Raw genomic sequence first — 25,248 nt, 5'->3', positions numbered from 1 at the left:
TGTGGCACACATTTTGAACTGTAGAAGGCATTTTATTATTCTTTTACAATACTTATTTTTACAATCAGTGTTCACTTAGATTTACACATATGTTTGCTACTTATTTATCTTTTTAAACATTTAGGTAGTATTTTTTAAATCCTAGAAATATTTAAATTTGTTAATAGTTGAATCTATCAGTCATTTTCTTTAGGCCTCTGGGTCTTGCTTAGGAAGGCCTTGCCAAATCAAGATTATAAAAATACTGTTAGATAATTTTACCTGTATTTTTATAAATTTTATTTTTTAATATTTAGACTCAATTCATCCAGACTTGTTGTTCTATATTTTGTGAAGCTAAGGATCTTAATTTTTTCCTAGGTGATTAGCAAAATGACTCACTATTATTTATTGAATTTCTATTCTCTTCCTCTGATTTGTAATATTACCTTATTATATAATTATTTCTTTATAAACATGGGTCTTCTGTTTTCTTGCACCAATGCCCCAACTGTTCTAATTACTATAATATGCAATAATTAATATGGAACTACAATGTGACAAGAATATTGCCTTGTATTCTGCAATGATAGGCCATTGCAGATGGATAAGAATCTAGCTTCTGGCTCTATTAATTACAGACACATAGCCTGAACGAGATAAGCAGCAGGGCCTCCTGGACAAAACTATGATGTAGGTGAAAGAGGCAGTCCTTTCTCCTTTTTTCTGAATAGGCTTTCCAGATCTCTGGTTCCAGGGTCTTCATGCAATCCCAGGCTACATAGGGCTCTCCTCAAGGCCTGCTCCCTTGAGGGAAATATCTGTTTCTCTAAACCTACTTTTTAACCTTCTCCTCCAAATTCTACTCTTATCTGGTCTATATTGAAAAGTCTTGAGAAGATAATTTATACTAAGGTGTTGATGACTGATATGTCAGTTTAACGTAGTCGGGGCAAATGCTTGGCTTAATATCAACATGTATCCTCCAGCACCTAAAGTAAGCAGCCATGGTGTACTTTTTTGCTGATCTTGGGCTTGACCTGAGAACTTTTCTCGACACAGAACTCCAGGAGTTCCTAACACTTCATCAGAATTGGCATGTAGGTTGGAATTAGTTTTCCACCCCTGGAATAATGTTTTCTTTTCCCAGGAGAAACAGGCATTGGAGAAATGGAGTCATGATAGTGGCTGTATTGGTTTCCTAGGGCTGCACAACAAAATACCAAAGACTGAGTGCCTTAAAACAACAGAACTTTATTGTCTCACACTTACAGAATCTAGAAGTCTGAAATTAAGGTGTCAGCCAGGCCATGCTTTCTCCAGTGGTTCTAGGGGAGAATCCTTCCTTGCCTCTTTTGGTGTTTGCTGGCAATCCTTGGCATTTCTTGACTTGTAGATGCATCATTCTAATCACTTGACCATCTTCTCCCTGTGTGTCTTCACACTGTCTTTCCTCTGTGTGTGTGTGTGTGTGTGTATCTATATATGTCCAGATTTCCCTTTTTTATAAAGACACCAGTCAGATAGGAGGTTACCTTAATGACAAGTTTTAACTCAATTGCCTCTGTAATGACCCTATTTCCAAATAAGGTCACATTCTGAGATACTAGGGGTTAGGACTTCAACATATGAATTTTTGGGGGACACAAATCAACTGTTTGCAGTGGCACTCAGATAAAGCTGTGGATGGAAAACTCTTCATCGTGCGTAAGAGCAGTCCTGTCAGGGTCAACCAGTCCTGCACTAAAAACATAACATTGCCTGATAGTGGAAGGGCACTGAAGGCAGTCATTATTATTTATTTGTGTGGTTAAAGAGATCCTGGGCTGAGAGTCATAATCCAAAATTAAACCCTTGACAATTTCCAGAGGATTTAACAGTATTATTTCATCTTTATTCTTGTTTAGCTCTATTTTAAAGGGATTTTGAGGGCAGTGTGTATTGCTCACTAAATTTTTTCCATGCCTTTTCACTGTAGACATAGCAATGTAAACAAGATCTAGGTCTGAACACACTGATACATTTCTAGAACAGGTGTTTGTTCATTTGTTTGTTTTTAATGAAACTGGAAAGTTTTGAGCTTATGAAGGAAGAATCTAATTCTGTTGTATTGACTTTTTCGTATCACAAATTACAGGCCAACTGAAATTTATGAGCACGGGCTCAACACGCTTCATGTGTGATTTGAGTTCGTCTGTGGAAAATGAGCAGAGGCAGGAAGTAAATTACGAGGTAAGGAGTAGTATTCACTAGGCATTTGTGAGATTTCTTGGTCAGCAGATTAGTTGATTCATGGTTAAAATAGAACTTATTAGACTGTGCTTTATGAAGTATTAGTTTTTTATTACTTATATGAAATAGGTATATTCTAATTTTATTATTAGTGCAGAACAAATGTGCTAAGTCTTGAAAGGTGTGCTCATCCAGGAATGGATGAAAACTGTTCAGGAGGTCGAATTCATTTGGTGCCTTTTGGGAAACTGTTGCAGGTGATGAGTCAGACACTTGGGTGACGCCACCCAGTGATTTGCTGTTTCTCTATCAGTTAAAAATAAATCCAATATTGTCCCTTTATTAAGGAAATTGTGACAAAAGAACACAGTCTTTTAATCACTAACAGTACACTGATGTCTCTTACTTTGCAGGTGGTTTGTTATGGGCAAGTAACTTAAAAAGTTGTTTGGTTTGTAGCAGGTAGGGAGACTACATAGCACAGTGGGAGTGCAAGCACTTTTGGAGACTCACAGTCCTAAATCCAAATTTCTGGGCCATTTCTGGGCTCTCACAAGAACCTCAGATTTCTCACTTTTTAAATGTGGGAAATGAAACCTCTCTTTCAGCATTGTGAGGATTAAATTAAATCAGATTATCATTGTAAAGTGCCAGCCCAAAATTAAATTTGCAACAAAATTAGTTTCTCTCCTTTCTCTCAAATCCATTTTTTTGGTTGCATGATCTTGTGATTTGATTTTCATAACTTAAAACTAAAACCTAGCGCTATTTGGAGGAAAAGTTGGTCAGGTAATTCTTTTATGTCTCATGACTCCGTAGAAGAGGGCACTGTTAAAATTGTTTAGGTTTGGCATTTTAAATAAAACCACCTCTTTGCAGGAGAGACGCTAGTGTAAAATATGTTAGGAGAAAGGACAAAAATATTCTAAAAGCTTATACTCATGTGCATAGCTCTTGTTCCAAGGAGTTACATTAGGCTTCTTAAGTAATTTGGAATGAGAGGAGGTCTAATATTATTTCCTTCTCTGTTTCACTCTAATCTGTGAGTAGTTCAGAAGGGTCATTCATTGGCCGTTTTATGTCACTCCTGCACTGTTAGAGAGAAATTAAGTTTGGCCCTGTTTGCCAAATTTGAGACAGTTAGGATGATGGAAAAAGGAGCTCTCAGTTTCTTGCTTTAATTTTATAAAACTTCATAGTTTTGCTTGGATAATTAAATTGACAATAGGATTTTAAAACCTTAAATTCCCTAGTGTTCAAAATCTTTATTGAAACCATCGACCTTGAAAATATTATCTTCTTATGATGGGAGGGACAAGCTTGGGTACAAGCTTTAAAAAACAAACTGCACGGATTGCAATTTTTGTTTTAATGACACAAAAATTAATGGGTTGCCTTATATATGGCTGTCATGTAGTATCCTGTGTTTTTTTTTTTCCCTGCAGAGTTGTTATGTATGCATGCTCACTGGTTTTATTGTTTGACTCACAAATACCTACCTTTGGTTTCAAAATGTGTGGTAGTATTAACCATCTGTAATTTTCTTCATTTCTCAATAAAGAAATGACATTGGACGGTCAACAATTAATTGCTTAGCCACACAGTACTTTTAAGCAATCTGCTGCTTTTCAGGACCAAGGGGAAAATCCTATCCATGTGCTTGGTCTATGATTGGGACAGAATTTTGCTGCCATAACTCTTCATAACAGCAATGGATGCCAGCAGGTTTATGACTCCATCTCTAGAGTTATTGCCCCAAGAAATAATATTTCAATTGTAGCTATCTCTGTGAGATGTCTCTATACAGATTCTTTTACCTTTTGCTTTGAAACTGTCCATGGACCAACGCTTCTTATGACCAAAACTGTCAATGATGTAGATAGCAGAGGCGTATATATCAGTAAAGATTTTTAACAATTGAAATATGGAATGAAAACAGTGAGGTCTGCTGGAACCCACAGCAATATCTAAGGCTCAAGCATTTTCCAAAATCTATATATTGCCAGAAAATAAGAAATATTTGAGATAATCTAGAGTATCTTTCGGTTTAGTTGAGAGATTTTCCACTCCAAATCAATCATACAATTCCAAACCTTCTCTAAGTCGGCCTGATGATCTATGAAAGTCTTAATTTAGACATGTTGTACAAACAAGTACTATATTCTCAAGCATACATTGCTTGAGAAGTGTGTTTTAAAAGTGTGGTGCAAGCTGACACCTTGGTACAAACGTGTGAAAATGATAAATGTAGCAGACAGCTAAAGTGCTACTCTGCTCAACACTTGATATATAATTTCCAGTGCAGTTATCTTTAGTAATTAACCTCTGATGTTTCTTCAAAAGATCTGCTAATCTGAATCTTTTTTTGGGTGCCTTGGAGATTTAGATGATTGTTTCAGACACTTAGAATTACTGCTGTTCTTCTGAGGCCTGTCTGAAGAGGGCCTGGTTTTCCTAATTCCTAATGCAGCAGCAATAAGAACAATATTTAGCACTTATGAGGCTCCACTTCTCAGTTTCAAAGCACTTTACAAATATCAATTAATTGCTTTGAATGGGGAGTTCTGCAGCTGCTGGAGAAAAAAAGGAGCACACAGTGATTGGCTCATTATCATTTACAGCTGTTGAAAAATGGTCTTCAAAGATATAATTACAGATTTTCATATATATTTAAGGGAAAAAAAGGAGCAAGGGGAAGGTTACTAAGGATCTTTTTAAGCAAATGACTCTTGTCTTTCCATTCTGTTTTGAGAGCAGCAGCTATATTGCAAACAATTATCCTTCCCTAGACAAAAAGAAGAGAGGCACTTTGATACTCCCTCTCCAAGAAAACGTGAGACAGTAAATCTTCTTTTTGGAAATAATCTCAATCTCACTGCTTTTCAATTTGGGGCTATTTAGAATTTTTGTTTATCAGCAGTAGGACCGCTGCCGGACTTTGCTTGATACAGCCTTATTTAACGTCTGATCCAGTGTTGGCTTTGTCCCTCTTTAATTATGCATGAAAACAGAACAAGTAGACAATAATTGATAGTGCTTCTTGCATTGTTTTCCACAGAGCTTTATCACCATAGGGGGCCAAAAAAAAAAAAACTATCCAAATGGTCTCCCTGTCACCAGGAAGAAAAAGAGGCAGCTCAGGCCATGGAAACAGTTTTCTTCCTTTCTCTTTTCTTTTTCATTCTCTTTTTCCCCCCTTTTCTTCTTTTCATAATGTGAATCTCCTGGTCGGGCAGATAAGCTGCTAATTCTATTAATTTTCTTATCAAAATCAGTGAGGTAAGCGAAGCTTCCAATTTAGTGATTTATTATCCTGAGCAAGCTGTGCGAAGTGCACCTTTCATATTCTGTAATTGGCACGAGAGGGGAAGAGACTTTCAAGGGAGATGCACTCAGCTAACCGTTTCCATTTCAATTGACTATTGAGCAAACAAATGCAATGTCCTTTCATTGGCTTAAATAATTTAAAATTATAAAGCTAGCAATTCTGCATTTGAATATACGCTAGCGGATATCTGTGTGCAAGATGCTAACCCCTAAGACATTAAAATATCAGCACGATAACATCTCTCTATAGGATTTCTCATCGATAAAACATCCAAGTGTGATATGTTAATTGACAAGCAAAAGGCCAAAATTGATCACACATGAAATCTGACCCTTATTATTATACCATTCCCCCAAGCCGCTGGAAATAAACATCTTTCCTTTGCATATTGAGTGCTGGATTCTTTTATATATACAAGGTGGCTGCAAACAGTGGACTCCACTATTTAAGCATTGAAATAGGAACCAGTATCAAAGGCAGGAACATCAGCAGTTGGAAGGAAAACAAAGTGGTGAGGTGTTGGCTGCCAAGGGTGAGTGGGACTGGTTCAGATGAAAATATAGAAGGTAGACTAGATTTTGAGTGGGCAAAGTAGCTACTTCTTTTTAAATGTCATTTGGAAAGCTCGAGAAGGCTCCTCTGCCCCAAACATTACCCTCAGTAAAACAGAATTTGAATGGTAGGGATCCATTTCTTTATGACCATAATTTTCCTTTAAAGTTAGCTATCATATAATTAGTATCAACTAGTTTAATGATTGCATATAATACTCATATATGTTGCCTTATTTAAACTTAAGAGCAAAGTGTTAATTCTCCCATTTCATAGACGATGCTTAGAGAGCGTTGAGAAATTAAATGTCATATATAATACTTAGAGGCTTGGGAAGTTAAGTAATTTGTCTGATTTCACTTGGTTAGAAAGTGTTCAAGCTGGGATTTGGATTCAGAACCATGAGATTTGAAACTCTTTTCTCTCATCATTGTACTATTCTTCTTCTAGATTTGTGTTTCTGGAAGAATTAACACCCCAGGCCCTTAAATCTTCAATATACATCACACTTTGAATTACACCATACACAAACCTTTGAATTAGTTTTTTGGTACTTAAAACTTCAAAGATAACTCATATTAAAAATGAGATCACTCTTTCTCATGAAATATAGTTTTGACAATTTGGAATTTCCCTTCTAATTCTTTGGGATCTTTTCCCCTTACATTTTCTGGGAGGAACAGGCCAGGGATTATTTTCCCTTGTAGAGTGCTGTCCATGGTGCCTATGGCTGGGAGAGGAACTGCAGCAGCATGCACGATGATTTAGACATTTGTTTGGGCTTTAATCTTTTCTCATCTACACGCACCACCAAAATAAAAACCAGTGAAGTATGTACCCTATAAATCTGCTTGTTCTCTCACTCCCCAGAAATATTTCAGGAAGAACTTGACACTTGTAATCAGAACTGGGCTTAGATGCTGCCACCTTTTGATTCAGCGATCCTGTACCCCTTCCTTTTCCATTTTAAACACCATGGAAATAGTGGAGGCCAGAAGGGCATGGGCTGGGGTGGTGCTGCTGTTGGAAGGATGTAGAATCTACTTATGTGAAGTGAATTTCCATCTGACTTCAAGTGTATAGATTGTTGAATTTAGAGAACAAGTTGTGAGGGCAGTAAGTGTTGTAGATTACACAGGTGGGGAGAAGCCACTGAGCTTCACAGGGAGTGCAACGAAAAGGCAGGTATACGAGGACAGTGACACAGGGCAAATGTTCTTTGATAATAGAGTTGCAAAGGACGACTGGATATTATTTACAGACAGAAGAGGCTTGACAATAATTAGCAAGATTTGGGTCTAAAGAAAGACAATGTGAGACCTTGTTAAAAAGAAAAGAGGAAGGTAAATAATAATTATTATGGGATAATAATTCTCTGGGTTCCTGGGAGGTACGTACTATGTAAGAGTAGGACAGAATAACGACCTGGTGAGGGGAAATATGGAAAGGTGGACCAAAGGAAGGAGGGAAAAGACAAAACTATATTTGTGATAATGATTACTATTTACAAAACACTATGTGTTATGCACTGTGCTATGTGATTTCCCTGTATTATCTCATAAGATTATTTCCATTTTGTGGATGAAGAAGTTGTCCAGTTGTCATTCTATGCTCTAGATTGTTTTGCAAGGACATAACAATTAACTTAGTAGTTTCTGAATTAACTATAGAGGCATGGATATTGTGGATTGAAAAGAGAAAGAATTTACATATGGATCAAAAAAGTTCCATAGAACAGCTTATTCAGTGGTTTGAATAAAGCACTAAGATTATATAAACCCTGATTACTAATAGTATAATGTTAGTCAAGTCACAGAAATTCTCTAATCTTCAGTTTAAAATGGAATAAAGTTTCTGCTGTTATCTATTCTACAAAAATATTTTGAAAATAATCAAAACAGGCATAATAAGGCAAAGCATAATTGTGAAGAAAGGCATTTATGAGACAAATTATTTGTGATTTTAAAATGACCATGGATGCTTTTCATTAAGGTAGTTAGGATGAAACTAGAACTTGATTCTCTGCTTGCTTCCAAGTTTCCATCTGTATCTTCTGTGTACAAAGGTGACTTTGACTTCAAAGGGCAATGGGAATTGGATCTGGTATGAAAATGGGACTAGGAAATATATGGTCTTTCAGGAAAAGGTCATTATATACTGTACAGAAGCTCAACTTTTATTTTGATTAAATACTTTTCCAGTGGGATTTACTAGCTAATTACTTCCCCAGCTTTGTGCCTTGACAAGACTTACCTGATCTATAATGTCTACTGAAGGACTTTGAAGCCTCAAGGTTTGTGTGCTTTTATGTAAAATTATTAATATTAACAATAATTAACCACAAGTGGTAACTAGGGTGGGCCAGATGGCCTTTCCTTCTTTCAAAAACTTCTTTATGTTCTTAGTTTCAAAAGGTAAAGGTGATAATGGAAAGATATCAGTGACATTTTAAATGAAATTATTGATCTTGGAGTGAAGTTTAAATAATTAACTCAACAAGGGGACTACCTTTCACTTGTGTCAAATTGGAAGCTTTAAAAACCATCTGCTTATGTCCCAGGAAAACTTTTTGTCTGTTTGTAGTCATGCTGAGTTTGGGGTTCCTGTTGGCCTTATTTTTAAGACCCTCATCCATTAATCTTAGTAGGTATTAGTCAGTATCACTGGTAATTAGTCTTTTAAGTTGCATCCAGATGGAAGGTATAAATTATTAGAAGTTTCCTGCCAGGCACAAGTGTAGATGATTCATGGACCTATAGTACTTTCCTCTCTCTCTGTTAAGAAGCTGGGAAGAGTGTGTAATTGGAAAGACTACCTTTCACGCTTTGTCTTGATTTTAACAATTGCTGGCCATTACATCTGTTGTATCTGGAAACACAACAGGCTGAGCTCTTTTTAATTTTTTTAGACTTATTTTACATTCTTTAATTCTCCCCCATCTCTTTTGGTTCCCTTTTCTATTCTTCCTTCTCTAATGTCAGTAGCATGTCTCTCTAGAAGTAGCCTTGCCTGCAGTAAATGTAGTTTTGCCAGCAATCTCCTGCCTTGGCCAGTGGTAGTGGAGTTGGGGGTGGTAGGGGTAGGAGGGGTGATCACATTAGATTTTTCTCAATGAGGATTTAACCTTGAATACATGTGGCATCCAATTGTAATTCTAACCTCAGGCATATTAAATCAGGCATATAGATTAAAGGAAAGAAAATTGGCCACCAGGCTTATATGATTCTCTTGTGCCTTTTACTTATTATTGAACTTTCCTGGCAGAACTTTTCCCCTAGATAAACCCTGGTAGGCACCCACATTTTTCTGTGCCTATATTTAAACAGTGAAGCATTTCTGGAGAAAGTGAGATGAGATTGGTAGGGCTAAAAATTTATGACTACTTCATAATTAATATATGTTAGAAACCAACCTAAGCTAGCTTAAGCAAAAATGGGAATTTATTGGCTTATGTAAGTGGAAAGCTAAAGGGATGGTCAAGATTTTGCCATGGCTGGATCTGAACATTCAAACAGTGTCATCAGGGCTCTGCTTTTCTCTTCAGCTTGATGACAAGATGACATCTAGCAGCCTTAACTAAGCTTACATTGTCTTTGTACTTTTAATAACAGTGAGAGGGAAAGAACGTTCTTTCTGATGACAGTAGAAATTTTCAGGCTGTTTTCTGATTGGCCAAGTTTGGGTCACATGCCCATCCTTAGACCAGTAACTCAAGTCTTAGTCCTAAGTCTACACCTAGGGTCAAGGTCCAGGCTAGGTCCACTTAAATCTCTTGGGCTGAGCAGGCTTGCTGTAGAGTGGGAGAGGGGAACACCCGTGTCAATAATCAAATTCAGAAGTGTTCTCAAAACTTCTTAGCACCTCCTACTGCAATCTTCTGGTCCAAGCTGCACTTCTGCTCTTAACAACAAATATTTCAAGCCATCTCTACTGTTATCAAACCTCTGATCTCCCCCCAACTCACCTCAATGTTTTCTCTTTCTGTGATGAATGACCTTTCCTATCTTACAAACAAAGCTCATCAGTTTCCTGCTACCTGACACTTATGCAAATGCAAGAGCTTACATTTACATCTATCCTCTTCCCTTCTGTTTCACTAGAACAGGGACTCCTCTTTCTATTTATGACCAGTGCCATTATCTGTGTTATTTCCTGCCCTCTGACACCTAAATACCAACCATCCACCATCTTTTTCATGCATATTCTACTGCATTCTCCTACCTGGAATAACCCATTCTCTTTCTATTTTACTTTTTAATAAAGCTTGTTATTAATCATATATTCCTTCTCTAGATACTTCCCTAAAACTTTCCCTCCTTCAAAGTCAAACTTCTTATGAATAATGACAATTCTTATCTCCACTTTTGCACTCCTCATTTGTTTTTTGACCCACTCTAGTCTAACTCTGATCAAAACAGAAAATCCTATTATGTTCCTTCTGCTTAGAACCATTCAATGTTTGTCCACTGTTCTTAGGACAAGAATCCAAATTCTCAAAACCATTATTCAAAAAGATACATGCACCCAATGTTGATTGCAGCACTATTTACAATAGCCAGGACAGGAAAGCAACCTAAATGTCCATCAACAGAGGAATAGATAAAGAAGATATGGTACATATATACAATGGAATATTACTCAGCCATAAAAAGGAATGAAAATGGGTCATTTGTAGAGATGTGAATGGACCCAGAAACTGTCATACAGAGTGAAGTAAGTCAGAAAGAGAAAAACAAATATTGTATATTAATGCATATATGTGGAATCTAGAGAAATGGTATAGATGAACTTGTTTGCAAAGCAGAAATAGAGACACAGATGTAGAGAACAAATGTATGGATACCAAGGGGAGAAGGGGAGTGTGATGGACTGGGAAATTGGGATTGACACATATACACTACTATGTATAAAATAGATAACTGATGAGAACATACTGTACAGCACAGGGAACTCCTCTCAATGCTCTGTGGTGACCTAAATGGGAAGGAAATCCAAGGAAGAGGAGATATATGTGTACGTGTGGCTGATTCACTTTGCTGTACAGCAGAAACTAATACAACATTGTAAAGCAACTATACTCTAAAAAAAAAATAAATAAATGAAAAGAGAAAATAGGTAAATTATAAAAAAAGAATCTAAATTCTCAAAATGGCTTACAAGGCCCTAGACAGTCTGGCTCCTATGGAGATCTCTGGCCACATCTCACGCTACTCTCCTCATTTCACATTACAACTATCACGTTTCAGTTTCTAATACATATTGTATCACATTCAGCAGGAACTAGCTGATACATTCCAACTGTGTGATTGAGGAGAGTTTATGAAGGACTAGTTACAAAGGTATAGTCAGGGTTAAGAGAAAACAAGAGATGATGAAGCAAGCATCTGAGAGCTGTTACCAAGAATGTAGATACCTGTAGGTACCAGCGGAAGGAATAACTACAGGTTACTGAGATGGCCCTTGCTGTAGCTCTGGGATAAGACAACCCATCAGGAGCTGTTGTCTTAGAGAGACTATCACAGCAGTTGCCAACCCAAGGACCAGCAGAGAGAGAACCAGGAGAATAAATGCCTCAAACTCTTGGCTAAAAGTTAGCAGAATCCAGAGGACAAAGAACCTGAGTTACACATAGGAGTTAACCTTTTGGGGTACAGAGCGGGGTAAAGAAGGGTGGAGAGTGGATTAGGAAGAGTAATGGATAACCTCCAGCTCCTTCTCACCATGGCAATTTTGCATATTCTGTTCCTCTGTCTAGATACCCCTTTTTGATGCTGATCCTCTTCAGATAGTTAATTCTTTTTCATCTTTCAAACCTCAACTCAGGTGTCTGTTTCTAAGGGAAGCGATCTTTAATCAACTCATAGATCAAGGCCCTTCATTTATACTCTCATGGGGTCTTGTTCTTTTCCTCCTCAGCACTTATCTCAGTTTGTAATTATCTCACGATTAGTGTGATAAATTAAATTTAACTAATGTCTGTCTCCTCCATAAGGCTCCATACTTCATATGACTGGGGACTATGTCTAATCTGACTCATGTTACAATCCTTAAGCCCTAACACACAATGCCTGGCATATAGCAGGAACTCACTAAATACCCGCTGAATGAATAAATAGACTGGAAATGTAATCAGAGCACATGAAAACATTTACCAAATCTCATTTACAACTGCTTTGTGACCTCTTTCTTCACTCTATTGCCTTTGGTTTAGGCATGTGCTGTTTTGCTGGGTTGACAGACTCTTGGGTACTTTGGCCAGATGGGTGTAATCCTGCCTATTGGTAAGGCAACTTCAGATTAATAATTCTCTCATGACATTTTAGGTAAATACATTATTTTTAAACTTGTGCTTGGTTAGTCACCTTCACTAAATGCAAAATGCCTGATTGATACCAACATGCTTTCCTTTCTATGGCAGGAAGGGATTTAATGCTTTTAAAATGACATATATGCCAGACAGTGTTAAGTACTGGAGATACAAAAATGAATAGGACATAATCTTACTTCTAAAAAGTTTAGAGTCTGGAGGGGGAAACAGACATAATTAATTAATTGATATACAATCTGGTAAATGCAGTGATTAGAAATGGATTGTCCGTGAAGTTAATGAAGCTTAAGCTACAACACTCTCACTTGCTGGGCTTGCTCCAAACTCCTAGCAATGTATTCGCATGGTCATTTGCTTTTGTAAAATATGTGAATGTCAGCTATTTTCAGTGCACTTGGGTAGGAGTGCATTCTCTCTCTACACTGGCTTCCCCCTCACCTCACTTCCCCTTGTATTATGTAGCATAAGACGAGCAGCAGACATTTTTGGGATTTAGATAAGGAGAAGTTGAGTTGATACATTTTATTTGGGTTTCGTGAGATATATTTATGTGTTTTTCAGTCACTTCCATGTATAGTTAAGTGATTACTAATCATCTTGGTATTTTAGGAATGCTTTATTGCCTATTGTGTCAACTCACCTGACATTGTGACATGAGGGTTCGAGGCTAGAGTTTGTAGGATGATATGAATGTGTTCCACTGTCCTGTCATGAAAAGAACGTGGGTGGAGAAAAAACAAAATTTGAACAAATGGAGCCAGAAGGTAGTCTGTGGAAAAATTTTCCAGTCATCCAATGTGTAAAGCTATAAGCAAAGGCTTTGATTTTCACTGATGTCTGGTTAAAATGGAAGATCTTTCATATACAATTATAAACACACCATGTGTTGTATTTTGGATGAGAATTGTGTGAAACAGAATTATCAGAAATTCTGTGTTTGTAGCAGTACAGAGAACTTGTCTGTGTATAATGTAGCATGTTTTATGAAGCCCAACTATCAATATTAAAAAACAAATATTGGTCAACTGTGGCAAAAGAAAGACTGAATTACATTTCTCCTCTCTATGGAAAAATATTACAAAATCATGGTCATACAAAGAGGTGATAAAGAGTATGCAGTCAATAAGTAGGAAAACACATAGGAAAGGTATGCTAAAGGTATCAGGAGGCTAATCAACTAAATATGATGTTATTTTTTCTGTTTTTTTGATAGATGGTTTATTTTTTGACTTTTCAAAATTTATAATTTGATGTGATTTTTGTATCCAACTTTATATTTGTAATTTTGTATTCTTTTGCTTAAGGAGGGTCACAGAAATTGTATTAGTTTCAAGCCCCCCAAACCTGAAGCTGCCCTGGTGGTGACAGAGGTAGCATCTGCTGTTGAGGGCATCTGTAGTTTTGGATGGGGTAGTAATGGAAAGGCAGGGATCAAATGCTTCCCTAAAGAGGAAACATGTAAACTGAGGCCTAGAGGATGAGTAAGACTTTGCCAGCTAAACTCTCCAGTTGCAAAGGGGCTTGTCCAAATCATTGGAATTTCTTTTTAGTCTGGTACTTTTTTAGGGCATGCTTGGTTACCTACTTCATTCTAATGCACAGGTGTCTTTATTATTTTATAGCTGATTGTAGAGAGAGGAAGTTTGGGATGAAGTCTACCGAGTGCTGTGGATTAATTTTGAGTTTCTTACAGAGAAAGGAGGTCAAGAACTTGTGGAACCTCAAGGGTGTTTGGGACTCCAGGCACAGACAGAACTGTTTTAGAGCTTAGGTGGTCATTTTCCCGTATCTGCTTGGAACCCAGCTGCATTCTGGGTTCAGGTCTTTGGCATGGACAATGGTGTGAACTTGATAGTGAGTGATAGAATGTTTCTCTGAGTGTCTATGCAGGCTGCAGAGGTGGGTAAGCAGAAACCAGAGCCAAAGAAAAAGACAGGTAAACATCTAGCCCTGTAGTGACTTCAGCTGGCAGATTGGTTTGTGGGTTTACTTATTTATAAAATAAATATTTATTGAGTTCCTACTGTGTGCCAGATCCTATTCTAGGTTCTGGGACTACAGAACCTAGAATAGGTTTTTATGTGCACAAAACATATAAAACTGGCTTCTGTGGAATACACTGAAGATATTCCTTGAAAATAACAAGCAATAAATTGAATTTTGCAGGGGAAGGAGGTTATGCTAACTCACAGGTACGGGCCACTAAATTTTGCATTGTACTCTACTATATAATGTTGCTTATTTTCATAAAAAATAAAGTTTGCCCTGCCAACTCTTTGAGAAAAACTAATATTCCGGGAAGGTGTGGTATGTGTAGCCTGGTACATAAACACCCAGTGTGAGCTTTATAGTTAATTGAAGAGAAACCATTTGAAGGTTTTCAAAAAAGAGAATGTGAGAATCAAGTTTGTATTGATCCAGATCATTCTTACTTCTCCGTGAGCTTGAAGTAAGGAGACAGGGAGACTAATTAGGAGACTAATGTAACACTCCAGACTGGAGATGATGCAGGCTTGAGGCAGAACTGGGGAAACTGGAAGGAAAGAGAAGGGTCCGATTCAAACAATACTTGGGAAGTATTGATAAAATGAACAGAACTTGGAAACTAATTGCTTGGGAGTGGCCACAGGAGTTAGAGAAGTTGAGGAATATTCCCAGGATTTTTAGAGTGGATGGTCAGGCCACCAACTGAGATAGAACATGAGGATGGAAGAACACTTTAGGGATAAAATAATGAATTCAGTATTGGATGTGTGGAGTTTGAGATGCCCGTGAATGGCTGATGGAAATGATCATTAGAAAGTTGGATTTTCAAGTCTGTTGAGGGAAGTGCCGTAGACTGGGAATAAATATTGGCAATTATTGGAATGCAGGTGATGCTTGTAGTGGAAATAATGGATGAGATGCCGGAGAGGAGTGGAGATAGGAGTTGGGAAGAACAGTAGCCCAAGGATGGACACTAGGGCAGAGCTCTAAGAGCCACACTTAGAGTGTGGGCAGAGGTATGGGGGTCTTCGGGACATCGAAAGGGGCCCAGAGAAGTATAACAAGCTTCTCTATTATTCTCTTGTGGAGCAAACAAATGTGTAGTTGCGGAGCCTCATTTATTCATTCAAGAAATATTTATTAAATATCCCTGGACATGTTGCAACATTTCCCTCTAATTACTTCGTGACTGGCGTCGGATGCCCAGATGGTTGTATTGTTGAAAACACATATGATTAACTCCTTGGTGGGAAGAAATGGCTCTAAATAAGGTCCCTTAGCCCATAGCAGGAAGGCCCAAGACATTGAGCATGAAGTCAGCAAAGCTGTTGTGAAGTCCGGCCAGATGGTGACTGGGGATGAGGGGCATGTGTGGCAACAGGCCGGCCTGAGGGACACACGTGTTGGGTACTGGAGGCGTGCTGTGTAGCTTCTGTCACTGACCCACAAGCATGTCTGGCGCATGGCTGGCAAGCACTGACTCTAGCACAATTGCCTGAATCCCTCCTTAAGCCACGAGGCTGTGGCTTGCAGGTTTCTTCCCCCAAAGCAGCCTTCACAATCTGTTCAGCACCGTCTCTGTGCTTGGGAGGAGCTGGAGGTCTGTGAGGCTATGGCAAAGAAAGGAGGGCTAATGGCCTACTTTGGAAAATGATGAAGAAAGAAAAGAGTCTCATCATTTTAGAAGTGGGGTTTAATTCATATAGTCAGTAAGAGGACACCTAACTGCTGGCAATAATCATCAATTCACTCCCACCAAATATGTTTACAGGGATTTCAAGGTGGATAAAATTCTCAAACAGAAAATGTTAAAGGGTCTAAGAAAAATTACAACAGTCTTAGAAAAGTACTTAAATAATTAAGAACAGTCTCAAAGAAATATAGAACACCAGAGAAAAGTTTTGGACATGCTTGTGTTTTAAATAAGAAAGTCTTAAGACAAATATGGCTTTTCTTTAAAAAAACAAGTGAACAGTTGTTGATTTCTATTGTAAGCACCCTTCCATTTTTGTTTCTTGCACTGGACTCCTTTAAAAAACTTTTTATAGAAGAGATGGCCATGTGTTAACTGCTTTAAATACATTCTTTGTATCCTCAGATACTTGTGATACTGGCATTATTATCTCTACAAAAGAGAAGACAGAAGCTCAGAGAGGCCACGTACAGCACTCTTTTCTCTAAGTGACAGAACCCACGGAGCAGATCTCGAGCTTGGTGTCCGAGTTTTTGTACCATAGCTGCACTTTTTTGCTTCCCATTTCCCACGCTAGATACTACTATGTATATTTTTGGATTTGGGGGCCATGACTCCTAATCAATTTCACATCTGAGTCGAGAACCTGGTATGGGACTGTCAGGAGACAGGGTGGCCGCATAGGTGGTCTCTCAGGCTGTCTCTGTCAGGTACACAGTGGGAGGGAGGTAGAGTTTACAGCGCTTGGCTCATCCCCCTTCTTGTTTCTCCCCACCATCAAAGATCCACCGTGGGAGACTGTGAGTGGCGGGGAGGAGGAGGGCAGCAGGTCCCCCACTGTCAGCCTCGGGCACTGAGTCACCGCCACGGGGTGGCATGGGGCAGGATCAGGAGGACGGGTGTAGGATCACGTTGTGCTAGGCTCCTTGGGGTACAATACGTCAAGGCCTGTCTTTAGCCTTCAAGTTGAATCAGGGAAGACAAAATGAGACTCTACAAGAAGGCATGTAAATTCATTTCAGCACGCAGTTTAAGTAAAGCTTGTTCCCATCGGAAAATAGAGTTATACTGACAGCTGCTAATTAGATCCATCACCTGCATCCCCTGTTGGTGATGGCATTAGGTGGGGCGGATGATGGCATTTGGAGATTTCCTGGAATAGATTGATCTTTGATTTTTATGTTGACTTGTCCCCCCGCCCGCCCTTCCTTTTTTTTTTTTTTTTGCAGCATTGTTATAGGAAGACAAATTGTGAGCAGAGTCTATTTCTGCCCTCAGTTCCTAATGAAAGTATATCATGAAACCTCAAACAAAATGATAAGCTAAGTATGTGTAGCTGTTTGTTTACTTCATTACGGAAACCTAAGTGTAAATTCTGCTGACTGCTAAGTGTCCATTTTAAAAAGCCGTCATCCCATAGCATCTTCAAGGTACACAGTACTGTAATTGTTTTCAATGTTTGCTTGTTGTAGAGATTCCCTATCGCCATATGGAAGTTACCTTACTAAAAGCTGCTTGACCTAGTTGAGCCGTAACCTATTCTGGGCGAATAAATAAGTCTTTGGTTCACTCTTTTTGTTGTCCTTGTAACACTTTAGGGCCTTAGAAAAAGTGGTCTGGCAAAATTATTTTTTTTTGCTTCTATTTGCAAGACTGAATATGTAATGTGGTTTTGCAGATCTGATGGCAAGAGACTGGCTAGCTTCCACACTCATTTAAAAATCACTATTGGTGCCTCTGCTGGAGGGGTTTTCGATTCACCATCTCTAATCTGCACTTCTGAAAGATTTAGGGACCAGATGTCCAGGATCAGTGAGGAAGATCTTGCCTGCCAGAGTCAATACTTTTTCCCTGTCATCCTGCTGGCCCAGGGATTTGGAAATCCCCATCAGGAGTAGCTAGTTGTGTATGTCTTTAGTAGAAGTATTGCTAAACAGAGTCTAGGTTATTAGACTAACCCAGTTCTGATATATTTAAAACTCCTTTGACATTTTCATCTTTATAAATTCTTTTCATAATCAACTTTCTCTTTTTAACTATCTTTTCTGTTCTTCCATTTCAAGTCTGTTCATAACTCTTATCTTTGGCTTTATTTCTTCCCACCAACAGAGATATTTCTACGATTCCATTTTGCTATTGCTTTCTTGACTTGCTTGATGTAATCTTGCCAAGCAAGTGGCCTTGCTGCTCAAAGTGTGGTCCTTGGACCACCAGCAACCGCATCACCTGTAAGCCTGTTAGAAGTGCAGGGGGAAATGGGATGTTGGTCAAAGGGTACAAAGTTTCGGTTATGCAAGAGGAATAATTTCTGGAGATCTAATGTACAGCAATGTGACTATAGTTAACACCACTCTATTGAATACTTGCAATTTCCTAAGAGAGTACATCTTAAGTGTTCTCACCACACACACACACACACACACATGAAAATGGTAACTACTTGAGGTGATGGATATGTTAATTAACTTGATTGTGGGGATTATTTCACAATGTACATGTATATCAAAAAGTCAAGTTGTACACCTTAAATATACAATTTACATTTATCAGTTTTACCTCAATAAAGCTTTAAAAGAAGAAAAAAAGAAATGCAGGATCTCAGCCCTCACATTAGGTCTATTGATACAGAATGTGTCTTTTTACAAGATCTCCAAGTAATATGTATATATGTTAAAGTTTGAGAAGCTCTCTCCAGTGTGGCCTTGCAAACTCAGTTTCTCCTATCAACCTGGACACAGAAGGGACAGTTACCAAATATTTTTTACTTTGTGATGAGCTGGGGTAACCATTGACATTTGCAGCTGTGGAGTGGAGTGCCAGAGGGAAAAATTGCTTGGTTGGGCTGGAACTGTGTTCCTAAGGTAGTGGTCCTGCCATGGCTTTGGATAAGCGAATGATCTGCTGATTTTCATTATCTGCACCAATCTGGTTCTCCCCTTCTGTACTCTCAAGTTAAGGCAATGAAGCCACTGCAGTAGGAAGCTACATTTCAAATGAGAAAGAAAGTGTCACTTTAGAGCAAAAGTCCACAGAATGGTGGGGAGACAAACAGATGTCTCAATTTCAAGTACAAGTGCTAAGTGACACATTTCACAAGGCAACCAGATGCTCCATTTCATCCGTGTAACATTATTCCCCATGAGACCGGGAAGTGGGTGAGCGAGTCCCACAACTCAGGGGCTGGCGAGTGCCTCGATGAGACAGCCTTATCATAGGAAGCAGAGTTCATAGTTAGTTTTTTTTCAACTTAACATAACAGTTTCAGCAGTTATATACCCACATTTTCACAAACTGCAGAAGTTCAACAGAAATTTACCATGACAGTGCATCTCGAACTTTAATATGAAGTTTAAAGGCGTATGAATCTCCTGGGGATTTTGGTAAAAGTGCAGATTCTGGTTCTGTAGGTCTGGGATTCTGGGCCTGAGGTTCTGTGTTTCAAATAGGCTACCAGGTGATGCTGATGTGGCACTTTGAGTAACAAGGAACTGTGGTAAGCTCTTGCCTGTTCTTCCCTAAACAGGACTTTCTAACTGAGGAACAATGAGCATTTTCAGGTTCAATGTCACCTGAGCTACTTTTCCATTTCAGAAAGAGCTTGGAAAGTTTAATAAGATTTAGGAGAGTACTTGTAGTGCTGCATTTTCTTTTTTTAAATTAAACTTCATATATCTTGCTACCATAGATTCATCCAGAACAGAAAGACAAAGTACATCAGCCCTCCGTCTCTTTTACCTCCAATCCATCCAGCATACTGTCAGTGACACAATCTCTCTGAAACACTGATTTCACCATGTCACTTCTCTGCTCAGGAATTTACAGTTGTTTCCTATTTCCTATTGGATCAAGTCTAAATGCATCTGCCAAGTTTTCAAGGACTCTCATAACTTGGCTTCACTCTGTTTATCTTCTCCCACTCCTCAGTGGGAACTTTCCCCGTCACTCAGGTCTGCCTCTGTGTCCCTCCCCTTCCATTGCCAGATCGTGCTGTGCTAAGGTTCACCTGAGTTGTGCTTAGTTTCAGTAGCAGAACTCAAGAGCTAATCGTCCAGTGACACTGTCTCTAACTTTTCAGATCACAGTGATCACATCTTTCTTTGAATTCCTGTGGCTAAACAATTCAGCACTTAATTTAAATTTAAAATTGCCTTGTGTAGTGGGTTGAATAGTGTCCCTCACCCAAATTCATGTCCACCTGGAACCTCAGTTGTGACCTTATTTGTAATTTACAAATAATACAACTTTGCCGACATACCTAGTTAACATGAGTTCATACTGGATTGGAGTGAGTTCCCAAATCAAGTGACTGTTAATCTTAAAAGAAAAGGAGACACACACAGGGAAGAAGGCCATATAAGACAGTCATTGGAAATTGATTCAACCTCCAGCCCCTCTCCCTCCCCAGAGGTCAAGGGGTGGGACTGAAAGTTACAACCCTCTAAACACCTGGTTGGCTCCACAGACAAGCAGCCTCCATTCTTAAGTGCTGTTTGGCCACAAGCCAAGGAATGTCAGGAGCTTCCAGAAACCCTAGAAGAAGCAAGGAAGGAACAAGGAAGGAAGGAAGGAAGCAAGGAAGGAACCTACCCTAGAACCAGGCAGGAGGCAGTGTGGCCCTGCTAATACTTTGATTATGACCTTCTGACCTAAAGATCTGTGGGAGAATAAATTTCTATAGCTTAAAGTCATCAAATTTGTATTAATTTGGTATAGCAGCCATGGGAAACTCATACACCTTGTATTAGTTTTTGTTTAACATATGCATGTTAGCCTTGGCTGTTTAACTACATCCTATGTCTCTAGAGAATAGGGACCTCTATACTCTTCTAATATTCTCTATAATGCTTTACATGGAGCTAAAACAGGAAAGTAAAAATATCAATTGTTCCAGAAACATTTGTTGAAAAGACTATCCTTTCTTTATTAAATTACATTGACATCTTTGTTGAAAATCAACTGACTCTACATGTGTGGTCTATTTCTAGAGTCTCTATTCTGTTCCACCCATCTGTTTGTCTATTCTCACAGAGTACCACATTCTCTTTATTACTACATCTTTCAAATAAGTCCTAAAATTTAAAAAAAAGTAATAAAACAAACAAAAAACAAACAAACAAATAAACAAAAAGGAACTGAATTCTGTGAGCTAATAAATGGGTGTTTTGGGTTTTTTTTTAACATCTTTATTGGAGTATAATTGCTTTACAATGGTGTGTTAGTTTCTGCTTTATAACAAAGTGAATCAGTTATATATACACATATGTCCCCATATCTCTTCCCTCTTACGTCTCCCTGCCTCCCACCCTCCCTATCCCACCCCTCTAGGTGGTCACAAAGCACCGAGCTGATCTCCCTGTGCTATGCGGCTGCTTCCCACTAGCTATCTATTTTAGGTTTGGTAGTGTATATATGTCCATGCCACTCTCTCACTTTGTCCCAGCTTACCCTTCCACCTTGCTGTATCCTCAAGTCCATTCTCTAGTAGGTCTGTGTCTTTATTCCTGTCTTGCCCCTAGGTTCTTCATGACCATTTTTTTTTTTTTTTTAGATTCCATATATATGTGTTAACATACGGTATTTGTTTTTCTCTTTCTGACTTACTTCACTCTGTATGACAGATTCAAGGTCCATCCACCTCACTACAAATAATTCAATTTCGTTTCTTTTTATGGCTGAGTAATATTCTATTGTATATATGTGCCACATCTTCTTTATCCATTCATCTGTTGATGGACACTTAGGTTGCTTCCATGTCCTGGCTATTGTAAATAGAGGTGCAATGAACATTTTGGTACATGACTTTTTTGAATTATGGTTTTCTCAGGGTATATGCCCAGTAGTGGGATTGCTGGGTCGTATGGTAGTTCTATTTTTAGTTTTTTAAGGAACCTCCATACAGTTCTCCATAGTGGCTATATCAGTTTACACTCCCACTAACAGTGCAAGAGGGTCCACGTTTCTCCACACCCTCTCCAGCATTTATTGTTTGTAGATTTTTTGATGATGGCCATTCTGACTGGTGTGAGGTGATACCTCATTGTAGTTTTGATTTGCATTTCTCTAATGAATAGTGATGTTGAGCATTCTTTCATGTGTTTGTTGGCAATCTGTATATCTTCTTTGGAGAAATGTCTATTTAGGTCTTCTGCCCATTTTTGGATTGGGTTGTTTGTTTTTATGATATTGAGCTGCATGAGCTGCTTGTAAATTTTGGAGATTAATCCTTTGTCAGTTGCTTCATTTGCAACTATTTTCTCCCGTTCTGAGGGTTGTCTTTTGGTCTTGTTTATGGTTTCCTTTGCTGTGCAAAAGCTTTTAAGTTTCATTAGGTCCCATTTGTTTATTTGTGTTTTTATTTCCATTTCTCTAGGAGCTGGGTCAAAAAGGATCTTGCTGTAACTTATGTCATAGAGTGTTCTGCCTATGTTTTCTTCTAAGAGTTTGATAGTGTCTGGCCTTATATTTAGGTCTTTAATCCATTTTGAGTTTATTTTTGTGTATGGTGTTAGGGAGTGTTCTAATTTCATTCTTTTACATATAGCTGTCCAGTTTTCCCAGCACCACTTATTGAAGAGACTGTCTTTTCTCCATTGTATATTCTTGCCTCCTTTATCAAAGATAAGGTGACCATATGTGCATGGGTTTATCTCTGGGCTTTCTATCCTGTTCCATTGATCTATATTTCTGTTTTTGTGCCCATACCATACTGTGTTGATTACTGTAGCTTTGTAATATAGTCTGAAGTCAGGGAGCCTGATTCCTCCAGCTCCATTTTTCGTTCTCAATATTACTTTGGCTATTTGGGGTCTTTTGTGTTTCCATACAAATTGTGAAATTTTTTGTTCTAGTTCTGTGAAAAATGCCAGTGGTAGTTTGATAGGGATTGCATTAAATCTGTAGATTGCTTTGGGTAGTAGAGTCATTTTCACAATGTTGATTCTTCCAATCCAAGAACATGGTATATCTCTCCATCTATTTGTATCATGTTTAATTTCTTTCTTCAGTGTCTTATAATTTTCTGCATACAGGTCTTTTGTCTCTGTAAGTAGGTTTATTCCTAGATATTTTATTCTTTTTGTTGCAATGATAAATGGGAGTGTTTCCATAATTATTCTTTCAGATTTTTCATCATTAATGTATAGGAATGCAAGAGATTTCTGTGCATTAATTTTGTATCCTGCTACTTTACCGAATTCATTGATTCGCTCTAGTAGTTTTCTGGTAGTATCTTTAGGATTCTCTATGTGTAGTATCATGTCATCTGCAAACAGTGACAGCTTTACTTCTTCTTTTCTGATTTGGATTCCTTTTATTTTTTTTTCTTCTCTGATTGCTGTGGCTAAAACTTCCAAAACTATGTTGAATAATAGTGGTCAGAGTGGGCAACCTTGGCTTGTTCCTGATCTTAGTGGAAATGGTTTCAGTTTTTCACCATTGAGGATGATGTTGGCTGTGGGTTTGTCATATATGGCCTTTATTATGTTGAGGTAAGTTCCCTCTATGCCTACTTTCTGGAGGGTTTTTATCATAAATTGGTGTTGAATTTTGTCGTAAGCTTTCTCTGCATCTATTGAGATGATCATATGGATTTTCTCCTTCAATTTGCTAATATGGTGTATCACATTGATTGATTTGCGTATATTGAAGAATCCTTGCATTCCTGGGATAAACCCCACCTGATCAAGGTGTATGATCCTTTTATTTTTTTGGATTCTGTTTGCTAGTATTCTTTTGAGGATTTTTGCATCTATGTTCATCAGTGATATTGGCCTGCAGTTTTCTTTCTTTGTGACATCTTTGTCTGGGTTTGGTATCAGGGTGATGGTGGCCTCGTAGAATGAGTTGGGGAGCATTCCTCCCTCTGCTATATTTTGGAAGAGTTTGAGAAGGATAGGTGTTAGTTCTTCTCTAAATGTTTGATAGAATTCGGCTGTGAAGCCACCTGGTCCTGGGCTTTTGTTTGTTGGAAGATTTTTAATCACAGTTTCAATTTCAGTGCTTGTGATTGGTCTGTTCATATTTTCTATTTCTTCCTGGTTCAGTCTTGGAAGGTTGTGCATTTCTAAGAATTTGTCCATTTCTTCCAGGTTGTCCATTTTATTGGCATATAGTTGCTTGTAGTAATCTCTCATGATCCTTTGTATTTCTGCAGTGTCAGTTGTTACTTCTCCTTTTTCATTTTTAATTCTATTGATTTGAGTCTTCTCCCTTTTTTTCTTGATGATTCTGGCTCATGGTTTATCAGTTTTGTTTACGTTCTCAAAGAACCAGCTTTTAGTTTTATTGATCTTTGCTATCGTTTCCTTCATTTCTTTTTCATTTATTTCTGATGTGATCTTTATGATTTCTTTCCTTCTGCTAAGTTTGGGGTTTTTTTGTTCTTCTTTCTCTAATTGCTTCAGGTGTAAGGTTAGGTTGTTTATTTGAGATGTTTCTTGTTTCTTAAGGTAGGATTGTATTGCTATAAACTTCCCTCTTAGAACTGCTTTTGCTGCATCCCATAGGTTTCGGGCATCGTGTTTTGATTGTCATTTGTTTCTAGGTATTTGTTGATTTCCTTTGATTTCTTCAGTGATCTCTTGGTTATTAAGTAGTGTATTTTTTAGCCTCCATGTGTTTGCATTTTTTACAGATATTTCCCTGTAATTGATATCTAGTCTCATAGTGTTATTGTCAGAAAAGATACTTGATACGATTTCAATTTTCTTAAATTTATCACAGCTTAATTTGTGACCCAAGATATGATCTATCCTGGAGAATGTTCCGAGAGCACTTGAGAAGAATGTGTATTCTGTTGTTTTTGTATAGAATGTCCTATAAATATCAATTAAGTCCACCTTGTTTAATGTATCATTTAAAGCTTGTGTTTCCTTATTTATTTTCATTTTGGATGATCTGTCCATTGGGGAAAGTAGGGTGTTATGTCCTCTACTATTATTGTGTTACTGTTGATTTCCCCTTTTATGGCTGTTTGTATTTGCCTTATGTATTGAGGTTCTCCTATGTTGGTTGCATAAGTATTTACAATTGTTATATCTTCTTCTTGGATTGATCCCTTGATCATTATGTAGTGTCCTTCTTTGTCTCTTGTAATAGTCTTTGTTTTAAAGTCTATTTTGTCTGATATGAGAATTGCTGCTCCAGCTTTCT

Source organism: Balaenoptera ricei, chromosome 10, assembly GCF_028023285.1.
Source record: "Balaenoptera ricei isolate mBalRic1 chromosome 10, mBalRic1.hap2, whole genome shotgun sequence".
In the NCBI taxonomy this organism is placed as follows: Eukaryota; Metazoa; Chordata; class Mammalia; order Artiodactyla; family Balaenopteridae; genus Balaenoptera; species Balaenoptera ricei.
This window is presented reverse-complemented; position numbering follows the sequence as displayed.